This window comes from Colias philodice, chromosome 17, assembly GCF_061535455.1.
Source record: "Colias philodice isolate Cphi_HAF_F1 chromosome 17, ilColPhil1 Martin Lab GWU primary, whole genome shotgun sequence".
NCBI lineage: Eukaryota > Metazoa > Arthropoda > Insecta > Lepidoptera > Pieridae > Colias > Colias philodice.
The window spans coordinates 10,683,642-10,699,392 of NC_143102.1; positions in this window are offsets into that span (position 1 = coordinate 10,683,642).

The following is a 15,751-nucleotide window of genomic DNA, read 5'->3' on the forward strand; positions in this document are numbered from 1 at the left end:
CTTATGCTCATGTTCATCTTCAAGAGATCGAATAATATTATGGTGCACCCTATCATTTGTCAATCGGTCTTCATATTGAATAAAAGTTTCAGATTATCGAGATAAAATATGCCATTTGCGATCAGCTGTGAGACGTTATACCCTCTCAGTGAAGGTTTCGGTCTCACAGGATAGTACATGCCGTTCGCGGTCAGCTGTGAGCCGCAATTCTCGTTGTGAAGCGGTTTCAGGTTCTCGGCATAACACAATATGTTGTTTTCGGTCAATAGTAAGCCTCTTACCTCTAACGATCCTTGAGAACTCTTATTTCTCATTTTCTTAGCTTTGCTCGAATTTCGATATAAAGATTTTTTAGGTGGCACTGATGCGAGTAAATAAAAATTAAGTTAAAACGGACTGAGAGTGTTATAATCATCAATCATCATCATCATCAATACATATAATAAAATTGTGGAAAAGCGATGTCTGTACAATGAAAATATGTAGAAAAAAATTAGCAGGTGTTATTATTAAATCGATCTTGAACCCAAAACTGTAGTTAAAAATTTTTTTGTCTGTTTGTCTGTATGTTTGTGCACGCTAATCTCAGAAACGGCTTATCCGATTTAGATGCGGTTTCCACTAATGTATTGTGGTAATCTTCATTTAACAGTTAGTGTTTATTTCATGTCAATCAGTTCATAAATAAAAAAGTTATGACAATTTATAAGTAATCACGGTGAACATTTGCTAAGGCATTCTATTGTACACTGTACAGTGTACGATAAAACGTAATTTATCTGTTATGTAACGCTACAGTTATTCCTTTACATGTCCAGATGATCATATCAAAATTCCCCAAGGGTTTGGGGGTAAGCTGAGGTAGTAGGGGGGGCGGGGTCAAATTAACATTATGGTTACTTCTAATAGGTAAATTTTCCACACAAAATGTCCTTTAAATTATGTCGTATTATATTTTTAACCCCCGACGCAAAAAGACGGGTGTTATGTGTTTGACTGCTATGTATTTCTGTGTGTGTGTGTGTGTCTGTCTATGGCACCGTAGCTGGCTAACAGGTAAACCGAATTAGATACGGCTTTTTTTTGTTAGGCAGCATATTTTCCGACGCTGGTTCTTAGATAAATTGTATCGAAATCGGTTCATCCACTAATTATTATACCTACATAGGGGTAAAAGTGGGACTGAAAAAAATGATATAATAATTTATTTTTAAAGATCGTTGGGAAGTTTATGAAATTATTTATTCCTTTTTCTATACACTTTTCTTCGTCTAAACGGTTAAGTTACGTGCTCCCTCTCTCTCTCTTCAGCCTTTAGTTACGTGCGTGAGACAGGAAACATCTAATTTGGATTTGTTGCTGGATTTGATAAAAATTGAGTATCGATTAAGCTGATCAGTGGCTACACCATACATTATTAAAAACATCCATTTAAGAAAGGAAGGAAATAGAATTTGCTCATCTCCCCCCCTGGTTCCTAAAAAATAATATGACATAATTTAAAAGAAATTTTACGTAGAATTAGTTAGGCATTTCTTTTTTGATTTTCGATATTATATACTAATCATAATTTTTAATTACAATATTATGTAGTAACTATTTGGTATAGGTTAGGCATTTCATTTCTTGATTTTCTTTAATAAGTTGGTACGTAAGTTTTTTAGCTCAGTTTAGTAAGAAATTTTAATAACAATTCTTTTAATTATTTATGGTAGTACGTATTTACTCAATAATTGTATGTTAAGTAGTAATTCAGCATGGGCGTAGCCACGGTGGGGCTGGGTGGGGCGCTTACCCTGGCTTTGATCTGGTAGGTACCAATTGTGAAGGGGAGTGGGCGTGGGCGTTGGCGTGGGCCTGGGAGTGGGCGTGGGAGTGGAAGCATGAAAATAAAAACAATTATTGTTGCCCCACCCTGAGCCCATGGTCATAGGTCCCATAGTCACTATTCCACGCGGACGAAGTCGCGGGCACAGCTAGTAGACAAATATAATCAGAAAGCTTTGAACTCCTAAGCTCAACCATAAAAGATAGACATTAATTATGATGTCGGGAGATATTTTTTATATAATATGGAGAACATTTCTTTCATACTAATAATTGTACCAAGTTTCGTTTAAATCCGTCGAGTAGTTTTTGTTTCTATAACGGTTATACAGACAGACAGACGGACAAAAATTTTTGGCGTCAGTGTCGATCCCTAATCACCTCGTGATAGTTATTTAGGAAATATATTTCATGTACAGAATTGACCTCTACAGATTTAATATAAGTATTATTCATATAATTAGATGCCAATTTCCATGTAACGTTAAATTCGACTATACAATAACTAACAGACAACGCAGGTTACTCTCGTTTCCGTAAGTTGAGGCGGCTACATATTCGGTCCTCATAACTTCACTTTTTGTGAACGAAACGACAGCGCGGTTTAATTCGATGCCAACACCATCAAAAAAAGGAAATATTTTTAATTGTGAAAAAATATTATGATTTACACTATAAATACTATTTTAACATTAACACAAAATATAAGACTGTGAGTGTGTAAAAATAAATCCAGCTAGTTTCACATCAAACTTTTGTTTTTAATTAGGTATACGACATGAAAATATATTAATTACCAAGCAATAATCATACAGGTAAATACTGAACAAAAGTATTAACAGTCAAAGTAAATTTTTACTTACAACATGTAAATGATGAAGAAATAATAATTATCAACGAACTAACCTTTTTGTATTATTGTTTATAAATATAAATTCATAAACAATAAATTTATAAAGAATAGAAAAAATTCGACCACTAAAGAATGCTGGTTCGAGTCCCGCCTCGTTATCGAATTTTTAAAACACGAAGATTTTTAAAAATGTAACCAATGAACACAATCAATATTAGATTAACTGTAATGGTGTCTAGTTTGACTTAAAATAATAAACATCTACCCTCACTTTTAAAAATGTAGTATATTCACACGAATTATAAGCGCACCTTATAGGGAAGGGAAGATATGGGTTAAAGAGTTAAATAAATAAATAACATAATTATATTTAAATTATTAATTTTTAACATTGTGTTCAGTAGTGTTAACATGTAAATTGATTTGATTTTTACGAAATCTCATAGATGGCGCTGTTTCAAATTTGTATACTAATAAATTCATTAAACTGATTCTCTGCCCAAATTACGTAAATGACATAGTTTTTATTGTGTAAAGCTAGATAATAGCATGGCTTACCCGAAACCAACATTTAAACATGAGTCTTTAGATTGTACGCTGTCGTAATACACGGAATACGTAAGAAAAAAAAAGGTTCACAGCTCCTCCCCCGGAGGTGATAGCATGATAATATGTTTAAAAAAGCCTCACCCGACCTGTTAGTAATATTCATGCAAAATTTGAAGTCAATCTATGCAGTACTTTTCGAGATTAGCCTGGACAAACATACAGACAAACAGACAAACAGACAAACAGACAAACAGACAAACAGACAAAAATTCTAAAAACTATGTTTTTGGCTTCTATATCGATTATAGATCATGGATTATGTATTCTTTTAAAAAAATATTCAATGTACAGTTTTGACTTTCCTACGATTTTATTATATGTATAGATAAAGGTTAAAAAAGAAATAGTTACTTGAGCCAGTCCCCCCGAATGGGGATAGTCGTCCCCTGGGGGGATTATGTAGGTACCTTGTGTCATAGTTATTAGCAGGAAAGTAGGCAGAATTAATAATATTTAGGCTACTTACGGAATAACGGTATTATAAAATGAATTGAATATGGCATTGTTTATTTTGTGTTGTGTGTACTATTTGTTGATTCACAATTTGTTTTATTAATCTCAGCAAGGAAAATAAAATAAAACAAAATTATAATAATTTATTGTTACAAAAAATAGGCAGTAAAATCAATCCACACATACACATACATATGTATTACTTTTATTTCTCTGTTACCTCTCACAAGAAGCGATGTTGAGATAGCGCGCGTAGCAACAGCGGTTACGTCAAGACAAAAACAAGGTAGCATGACAACAGACGCACTACGCAATGTGGTGCAAGTTGGGTGAAATAGCGTGTTTTAGTGGAAATTTCTCTCTCTTGGATATCGTTGTTCTGCTTTATTTTTATCATTAAGGGATATAAGAAATAACTTCATTAGTTTCAATGAATTCTGGATAAATTTAGGTCATGATAACAACTATAGATATAGAATTTCCGCCCCAAAAATATAATGATAGCAAATTTAGAAGATTAAATAAATACTGTAAGTATTTCTCAGTTACTAGAACGTTAATTGACAGACGAAAATATTTCGGGAACGTTATAGAGTTAATTCTTTTCAATTTCAAGTAACTCTATTTTATATTCATGTGACTATATTATTATCTAAAAAACCGGCCAAGTGCGAGTCGGGCTCGCGCACAAAGGGTTCCGTAGCAGCAAATATAATAAATTACAGTTAAATCAACCTATCTCAAAAACTATAAGAGATACTTTGATCAAACCAAAAATCGTTGAAAGAGTTAATTAGCATGCATCACCTCTATTTTTTTTAGAATTTTATACCCCGTAGTTATAAAAATAGAGGGGGGGGGACATACTTTTTACGACTTTGAGAGCTGATATCTCAAAAACCGTTCACTTTAAGAAAAATGTTTTTTAGAAAACTTTATATCATTTTAAAAGACCTTTCCATTGATACCCCACACGGGTATGTACATCGAAAAAAAAAATTTCATCCCTCAGTTACATGTATGGGGGGCCCCACCCCCAATTCTTTTTTTTACTATTTAGTGTCATATTTTTGTAGCGGTTCATACAACACATATTCCCATCAAATTTCATCACTGTAGTACTTATAGTTTCCGAGTAAATCGGCTGTGACAGACGGACAGACGGACAGACGGACAGACGGACATGACGAAACTATAAGGGTTCCGTTTTTGCCATTTTGGCTACGGAACCCTAAAAAATACCACAAAATGTGATTACATATTTTTTAACACATATAATAATAAAAAGATTTGAACCTGATACCTATAACATTCTTTATGCCCTATATTTTGAACCAGGCACTCAATCCATACTAATATTATAAATGCGAAAGTAACTCTGTCTGTCTGTCTGTTACTCAATCACGCCTTAACTACTGAACCAATTTGCATGAAATATGGTATAGAGATATTTTGATACCTGAGAAAGGACATAGGCTGCTTTTTATCCCGGGAAAATGACGCAATCCCGGAAATCCCACGGGAACGGGAACTATGCGGGTTTTTGCGGGCTAGTATTGTATAAATAAAATACCTGTCTGTTAAAAACACTTTCCCTCACCATCATGTAACACCTCGAATCTCATCCCTTGCACCCTATAATTAAAATGCATTCAATGTTTCGCGTAGAAACAATGCAATTTCGCACCAATTATAATTGCAAATGGTTTCAAACAATCACCATTGATCGACCAATTAACGCTACTGTCTTGGCCTGAAAAAACGATTATTATAGTATAATTATGATATCAGAGGTGGCCGGGTTGCTACACATCCGTGACGTTTGTATACTATTAGCCTATTATTGGCCTTGTCTTCACATAGATTGTATTCGACGAATTTCTATAGACCAGAAAATTTGAACAGACAAAGGAGCAAAATTTTGCGCCCAAATGCACGATCTTAGATTAATAAAATTAAATTAAAGAGGTTATAAATAAAACTAAGGGCATGAACACTATTACTTTATTTTATACTAGCCGATGGTCCCGGATCCGCGCGAGTTGACCTGGAATAAAAACATCATAAAATATATCCTATGTTCGTCAGGGATAATGTAGGATTCTGATGGTAAATTAATTTTTTAAATGGGTCCAGTAGATTGGGATCTATTTATCTAATCAATTATTAAATAAAAAATAATTCAAACAATCAAAGAAACATTTCCTTTTTTATTTATATTACACTAGCAAACGGGGCGAACGCCGTTTCACCACCAGAGACACCTTTTCTTTGCTATAAACCTCACGGAGCCCGAAACCTTTCCAACGAATGCACAACCGTGGAAATCGGTTCGTGCGTACTGGAGTTATAGCGTCAGGAAGGAAAACCCGACTTATTTTTATATAGTAGATAGTAGATATAGCATAAGTTTTGTTGCTATACAATGAAAATACCAATTTTCATTAACCATTACATTGTTGTGAGAAACACTGAAGTAACTTCGCCCGCGGTTTCAAAGGAAAACCCGCATATTTCCCGTTCCCGTGGGATTTCCGGGATAAAACCTATCCTATGTTAATCCAAGTTACCCTCTATATGTGTGCTAAATTTCATTGTAATCGGTTCAGTAGTATTTGCATGAAAGAGTAACAAAAACACACACATCCTCACAAACTTTCGCATTTATAGACCGGGAGATACTGACACAAAATTTCGAGTCATTTGTAACACACAACAACAGGATGGCGGTTCTACAGGGGTCTTAGTACGCAATGACAAAAAGAAAAACGATGGTGTGAACACTGGTACCGGCGGCTTAGTCGCGTGGGCGTTAGTCGAACTCGTCGTAAAAATAGCGAAAGTCAAACGATTTGTAACACAAAAATTTTAGAATTTACCGATAGCCCATAAAAAGAAGTAGGCGGTAGTGTCATGCCAAACTTTTCCGGTGTGACTTACAGCCCGCCATACCTACCGACGCAAATGTGTTGATTTAAAAAAAAACAATTCAACCATTTGTACCAGGCTAACTTTTGCACAGGTAACCATCGTCGTGTAGCCATTTACGAAAATCACCATACCATACTTTTCGGACGATTCCAAATGGTCGCCATACCGCCGAAAATCTGCGGTATTCAGTTTTAAAAAACACGAACCTAACCTAACCCACCCCCTTATCCAAACCAAAAATTTCTGATTACGAATTATCGGCATATTTACTACAAAATTCCAACCGTTTGTAAACGGCCAGATTATATACAATTTGCCTGCGACATATCAATATCTTAAATGTTTTACATTTCCGATAGCTATTTAGGAAATGTATAGATTTCCTAGGAAATGTATAGATTTCCTAGGAAATGTGTATAAAATAATTTACTTCACACATTTCCGTGCGATTTTAGGAATTATATACATTTCCTAGGAATTGTATACAATGACGGATTACATACATTTCCGGTAACATATATATATATATATATATATATATATATTACACACACATATATATATATATATATATATATATATTACATTTAACACAACACATTTCCCTTCTTCCGTTCCGCCTAAATTTCATTATTAAATACTTCATACTTCGCGAACTCTTCGCGCGCGCGCACCCAGTTTTATTAGCTCCGTATACTTATTAAAATAAGAGTAGTATTTAACAGTTTAATTTACAAGTGTTGCATATTATCTTAAAGCTTGTGATGTGATCCACGTATTAGTGTTATAATAACATCTTTACTACAGTAAATACGTGAGTAATCATTTAAAAACTTTTTAAACCGTTTAAAAATTGAGTGGACTAATGTGCGACATCCAAACCGGTTCATTGACTGTATTGTCCCTCCCGCTTGCTTGTGCACTTATTGCCGCATCTAATAATTGTCGCTCCTTTTCGCACAACGACCTTGCAAACCCGTTCACCTTCAACAGCTTGGACGACTAACGGTAACGGTGCTTCGCCTAGCAATGAATTGAAGCGTATCGCTGCATTGTATTATTCAGTAATAATAGATAATTATTGTACCTACGCAATAAAAATAAATGAAATTTTGTAATTTTTGCTGGGAATTGATTTGAAAAAGTTGCTTGACCTCTTGCTTATTATTTATATAAAACATCAGTCATACTTATTAAATATGAATAATAACTCAAGTTGGGGTTGCTGTATTCCTAAAGATGAGGAAGGCGAGAGTTATATGTTGTGCCAAAAGTGTAATAAAAAATATCACTATGCATGCATGTCTCTAGATGAGAGTTTATTGAACTCTGAGATGAAAGCCGTTTGGAGCTGCCCCGATTGCGTAAGAGCTTTGCCAAAAAGCTCTAAAAACGATAACACGCCTATCCGTAATATATCCACCACTAGAGGTAGTAAAAGGCAGGCACTTAATTCTCCTCCTATGGACTTAAATAACTCACTCACACGTGATCTCGTGAGGGAAGTGGTCGATGAAGCAATAAAAATGAACTTGAAAGAAATTCTATCTAATATAAATGATAACATAAGGGCTGCTATTACAAAGGAATTTAAACCAATTAAGGAGGAACTATCTCAACTCAAGGATTCTATGAACTTCTTTAATAATGCATACGAAGAATTTAAAAATGACATGGAACTATATAAAAGCAAGATTTCAGCATTAGAAAAGCAAAATGTGAATTTGATTAATACTGTTGATGATCTACAGTCGAGAATAAGTCAATCGGAACAGCAGCTACGTCAGAATAATGTTGAACTACAGTGCGTTCCGGAGCGAAACAATGAGGATCTGTGCAAAATAGTCAGTAATTTGTGTAAAACAGTTAAATCAAACCTGAACGAAAAAGATATCCTCAATTGCACACGCACTGCTAAAGTCAACAGAACTAGCAATAGACCACGCTCAATAATAGTTCATTTAACATCGGTTAAGATTCGCGATGATTTACTCGCCTCAATAGCAAAGTTCAATAAATCGAACCCACATAATAAATTAAATAGCTCACATCTCGGCGTCTCAGGCAATTCCTGTCCAATCTTTGTCAGCGAACATCTGTCCCCCGCTAACAAGGCGCTACATGCGGCTACAAGGATTAGAGCGAAGGAAATAGGTTACAGATATGTTTGGATTCGAAATGGTAGAATTTACATGAGGAAAAATGATGGCTCCAATTACATAATCGTTAAAAGCTTGGAAGTGTTAAAGAAAATTAATTAATTTCTTACAGTGCGTGTGTGTGTATATGGACCATAATTATTAATAATGTTGAATTTATACTACCAAAATACGCGTGGTTTAAGAACTAAAACTCACGCTTTTTCTAGACAAGTTTTGTGTAACGGTTTTGATGTAATAGTTCTAACTGAGACTTGGCTGAACAGTTCTGTGCTCAGTAGTGAATTGTTTGACTCTAGATACATTGTTTACAGGCGAGACAGAGGTGACTCTACAAATTGCAAACGTGATGGTGGTGGAGTCTTGATAGCAGTTTCTACTAAAATTATCTCTAAACCAATTTTTTTTGAACATTCATCTCTAGAAAGCTTTTGGGTGATTATTGATACACCCACATTCAAATCCTTTCCACCGCATCAGTTGGCAATTTGCGTCACTTACTTGCCTCCACCAGTTAATCGCACGTTATTGGACCAATTTCTGAACGATTGTAACAAATTTCTGGTGGTGTACCGCCCCAGTCATTACTGTATAATAGGTGACTTTAATTTAAGTAACTTTAATTGGAGTATGTTGGGGGATGAAACAGCTGAATTTAAAATTCCTAGTTTATATCAACCGTTAGTAGATTTTATTTATTTGAATAATTTGAAACAACATAACCATGTTTATAATACATCTAACCGTATTCTAGATTTAGTCTTGTCTAACATAAATTCTTGCATTGTATCTGAGTCTCTGGACCCCTTAAGTACTATAGATGTTTTACACCCCCCTTTAGATATTGACATTTCGTTTAATCGGGAATCGAATCTCATATATAATAAAGAAACAGCTTATTTCAATTTTCATAAAGCTAACTACGAAATCATATCTAAACTGCTAGGTGAATGCAATTGGAAAGATTTATTTGCAAATTCTCGGACTGTGGACGATATGGTTGAGGTCTTTTATACGGTATTAAATCAAATTATTGTTGATAATGTACCAAAACGCAAACTTAAATCTAAAAAGTTTCCTCCATGGTTTGATTATAGTTTAAAACGCAGTTTAAATGAAAAACATCGTGTAAGACGTAGGTACAAAATTTTTAAAAATCCACGTGATGAGTTGCAGCTTAAATTGCTCAGTTCGAGATGCGAAAAGCTAGCAAAAGATAACTATTCCCGCTACATGAAAGATCTGGAAAATAAATTTCAAAGTAACCCTAAGCTTTTCTGGTCCTACATCAAATCAAAAAGGGGCGGCAGCAGCTCCTATCCTGCATCCATGACAAATGGATCAATAACCACCTCAGATGGAAATCTTATTTGTGAGCTGTTTTCTAACTTCTTTGCATCAGTTTATACAAGTGATGACAATACATTGCACGACGATGATATCGATAGTGAATATAATAAAAAAAGTGCTGCTTCTAGTATTCTTCACCAATTAGGAAATAATAATTTACATCTAAATATCCCCACTCTGAATTATCGGACGGTTCTAAGAAAATTGAAGAGTCTAGATAAACGGAAGGGAGCAGGTCCCGACGGAATACCTCCAGTGTTCATTGTGGAGTGTGCGGAGCAGTTGGCATGGCCCGTCTTAAAAATATACAACAAATCACTGTCTTCAGGTGTATTTCCAACTAAATGGAAGTTTGCTAAAGTCGTTCCAATACATAAAACTGGTTCTTCCGAATTAATCAAGAACTACAGACCCATATCCATATTGTCATCCTTCGGTAAAATATTGGAATGCTTAATTTGCCCATTATTGCAGAACCATCTCAAGCAATTCTTTAGTTTTAGTCAACACGGATTCTTGCCATCTCGGTCCACTACGACTAACTTAGTGGATTTTTGTGAAAGTCTGTCTAGTTCCCTAGATCAAAATGGGCAAGTCGATGTTATTTATACCGATTTCAGTAAAGCTTTTGACAAGGTTTCACACATACTATTATTGAAAAAGTTACACATATATGGAATCTCAGGTCAGTTCTTACAATGGTTTAATTCTTACTTGTCCAAGCGGAGTTTTTATGTAGTTGTCAATGGCTTTCGCTCTACAATACACAATATTAATTCTGGGGTTCCTCAGGGATCGCATTTAGGCCCAATATTATTTAACACCTTCGTTAACGATATACCTGACCTGTTATCTTTCTCAGTAAGTTTTATGTACGCTGACGATCTTAAGTTTTGCAGAACAATCAACTCAATCGATGATTGTTACAAACTACAAAGTGACATTGACAAACTTGTTGATTGGTGCAACTGTAATAAAATGGACCTTAATCCTAAAAAATGCTTCTTAGTAAGATTTTCACGCAAGATAAATCTGATACGCCACAATTATCTTATAAAATCTGAGATTGTCCAAGAGCATGAGCAAATAAGAGACTTAGGTATCATTTTCGATAATAAATTAACTTTCGTCCCACATATACACCATATTGTTACACGTGCGGCCAAAATTTTGGGCCTTTTGATTCGCAACATGAAAGGTCTACAAAACGCTACATCAAAGATATCTTTATTTAACAGCCTAGTCCGTAGCATTTTGGAATATGGCTCCGTGGTCTGGAGACCACACTATGCGTGTCATTCCTTACGTGTGGAAAGGATCCAAAGAAGATTTTTATTGCACCTAGTCTTTACAAGTGGTAAATCAAAGAAACAGCTACCGTCTTATAAAAAACAACTTTCTTTTTTTAAAATGACTTCTTTGGATAATCGTAGAGTTATGCTAGACGTCCTTTTTGTATCAAAATTGTTTAATAACAAAATCGATTGTCCTCAAATACTGCAAAGACTCAACATAAGAGTGCCTTCTAGGTACCCACGTAAGGTTTTGCTACCACTCTGTCCTCCTCTTCGCAGAACTGTCTCGGGCCGTAATTCTCCAGTTCCAAGATTTTGTAATACTATTAATAAACACTGTGAGCTTTTCGAAATTTTTTCGGACTCCCCCAGCAAACTCCGTAAAATTTTTCAAGATTTTTCTTTTAATGGATGATGTTTAACTGTATATGCATACTTTTTTTTTCTGTTTTTATTAATTTTCTTTTTTTATGTACTTAAAAAATAAACTGGTTTAACGTTTTTGCATGCTGTGTTTGCCAGTAAGTGTTTGTTACATTAACCATGTTTGTTTATTTTGTGTATCTAAACTTTTGTAAAAATGTAAAAATGTAAACAAACGTTGGTAAACCAATAAATAAATAAATAAATAAAATACAGTCCCGTTAGTAAAAGTTATTAATGAGATAATAAGCAGGTGGAATATCAGCTGCTCAGAATGTCAGGTGCTTTCATTGATAGGTGGAAATTTTATATATTTCACGATAGACGAAATCACGAAAGGTTAAAGGCCCTGTACGCACGTGTTGAATTTTAGCGGATTTAAGATATGGTATACCCGTTTAACCGTGTTTCACGGATATTATTGGATGTTTTTTTACTATTTGTAGGCTTTTTGGATAAAGATAAAGGCAAAAGGAACCTGTCCCGCTTTTCAATAATTTTCTATTGCTTTGATTTTTCTTTAAATTGTAAGTTATTACATTTTACCGTTTCAAGAAATACATTCAATGAAGTTACCTATACAGAAAGACCTTTATTACTGGAAATTACTACATTATGGATTTTCGTATATAAATTGGTGTCATACATACATAATTACTACGCCCTTAACTTTAAAAATACATTTCAGCTTCGTTAGACGCGTAACATGAGTTCTAATTAACCAAACAGTATTTAACATAATAATATCTATCCGTATTTCAAAATAGAACTTGTATTCCTTAATTTGTTACACAAATGATAAAGTCCCAAATAAAAATATACAATTCGTTCGAATATAAACCCATTTTTGAGCGTATTTTTTAAACAGTTTCTACTAAACAACGCCCCACATTATCATTAGAAATACAGCTATAAATATCAACTGTTCTTGAAACAATGGCAGAATCATAAATTGCGTCCATTGTGATTGTATTTGTCCTCTTTCCTCTCGTTACCATGACCTATATTTATCCCTCTCTGACGATTTATTTCGTCCTTTAGCGCTTGGTAACTGAAGCAACTTGAATAATGTTTATTGAAAACTTTTAAAAACAGTTCAGTTAAAGCTGTTTTTGGTTATAAAAGTTAGGGAGATTATTGGAAACTAGATAAATGGAATCTGGTGTCGAGAAAACTAGTTTTAAATGGATTACTGTGTTAACTTTGCTTTGCTTGTTTATGAGTTCTGTAAATGTTTCGTTTATGTAAAAGACAAACAGACAAAAAGATATGTTCGTTGTTAATTTTTTTTAGATATATGTAACATAATGTAATGTACACATGTGTAACGAACTTGGTTATATAGTAATTCTTTCTCCCAAAAATACCAAAGAAGCAATTGTTTGTATGATTTATGATATTAATTAATTATGAATAGAAAATATAGAACAATGGAATCATGGGGCATGAGATTGTGCTCACACCATGAAAATACGTGGTAAGGTAAGAAAACCGTCAATAAAGAGGTAAAAATTGATTATTGTCATATTAATTTTGGCCACTTATGAATTGTTTACTAAAGTAAGTACCTCATTTTAATGTTTAAACTGTTACATTTGACTAGTATAATAAAAAGCATGTTATACATATATCCAAGACACTTTAATTCTATTCATTCAAAGTAACTGAAACGCAACAAAAACAATAAAAAAATCAAATTAAAATGCGTGAACAACGTGCGTCAGGGGTCAGATAGGCTCGAAATAAAACGTATTATCACAATAGCGGTTATCTAGTATCTCTACAGTCGGTCATTTGTTACCAGATAACATCTGAACGGGGATTGTGTCCATTGCACTGTTTTAAAATAGACATATATCGTATATATCCTTTACTGAAAGTTTAGGCGTACCGCGTATGTGTGTGTCTATTTACTTGTCCAACTAACCTATTAGTTCAAAAGTTACTTAATTCACAGTACACATCCATAAAATGCAGGAAAAGAATCACATTTATGAATATTTTCAGTCCCTGGTACAGATAGTAGTCTGATCTGTACCATTTTGATTAATTCTTACAAATTACCTTAGTTTACTAAATTGCATTGCAATTATCGCATCGTATGATCGTATCGTTGTGTATCGTATCGTATCGTATGATTATATCGTGTCGTATCGTGTCGTGTCACAACGCAACGTGCCGGAGACACAGTTGGCCGGCCACTTTCCACCTTGGCCCTTTGTGTGGGTCAAATAGCGCGGCAAATTCAATTTAACAACGTGATGCTACACTCGCTAATTGTATTGTTTTTTCTATTTATATCATTTTTTATTTCCTGGTTTGAGAAACAGTTTTATCTAAGTAATTCTGTAGGATTTTCAGAATCAAAAGAATATATTGTTCAAAACCAGTCCTTTAAGTTGAATAATAGTTATGAATATATTGTGTATTGATAAGCGTGTACTTTTCACTTTAAATTGGTTTATCTTAATACTATTATAAAGGCGAAAGTTTGTAAGTATGGATGTATGGATGTATGGTTGTTTGTTACTCTTTCATGTAAAAACTACTGAACCGATTACAATGAAATTTAGCACACATATAGAGGGTAACTTGGATTAACACATAGGATAGGTTTTATCCCGGAAATCCCACGGGAACAGGAACTATGCGGGTTTTTCTTTGAAAACGCGGGCGAAGCCGCGGGCGGAAATCTAGTGGTAATATAAATTGGTTTATAAAGAAAATTTTAAACTATTAACGAATAGTTAAAATAGCCCCGTCAGAGGTAATATTGAGTGTAACTATACGAGTTCTATTCATTAAAACAAGTTGAACGAATCTAAGAAGCTATTTTATGAAGATAGAGGTAAAGGTGCAGTCAAGGAAATTTATCTTAAATTATTTAACACTTACAGAGTTTGAATAAAGTTAAATATAGTGTTTGAATGCTATTTATCTCTTTACTACCAATTTATATTAAGTATCTACTAAAACACATGATTGAAAACCATCCCGTGTCATAATACTAACAACCTTTTAGCACCCGGACCATTATTACACATAATTAACAACGATTCTTCGTTTATCAATATCCCTATTCCACATTAAATATTATCCTATCAGAAACTGCGCGTATCCATACTAATATTATAAAACTGAAGAGTTTGTTTGTTTGAACACGCTAATCTCAGGAACTACGGGTCCGATTTGAAAAATTCTTTCGGTGTTAGATAGCCCATTTATCGAGGAAGGTTATAGGCTATATATTTTCATCCTAAGACCAAAAAGTGGAGCAATGCGGGTGAAACTGCGTGGCACAGCTAGTCAGTGATAAACATCCTTCTACGTGAATTCAACCACGTCTTAATTATTTATCCACTCATTTATTGGCATTAACTCTCAAGGGGCTCTGATACCAGCCCTAATACCACGCCATAAAATTTAACGATAATTACATTATCTACGCTATAATGTTCCCGTAAACTCGAATGTCTCGTGGTATTACTAAACTGTTTATGAGCCCTTATCAAACACATAAATCTCGAGATGTGGGGAATGGACCATTAATTGATAACATTTAGAACATTAATTAGATGCTTATTGAAAGGACAACTAGTGTAGTGTAAAAGATGAGTGCTATAACGTCTGTAAATGTTTATAAGCGGGATATGGTGCAAATGATCCTATTTTTAGCATAGAGATAATGGTAGAATTTTAGAGATGAAGATGTAGTTATCTTAATTGAAAAGTCAAACAAGATAATGCAAGTAGATTCGTTGATCATTCAATGTTACCTATACTGTAATTTTCAATGGATTATGTTTATTTTACAGTGCAGAAGCCATATCTTAATTGAAAAGTCAAACAAG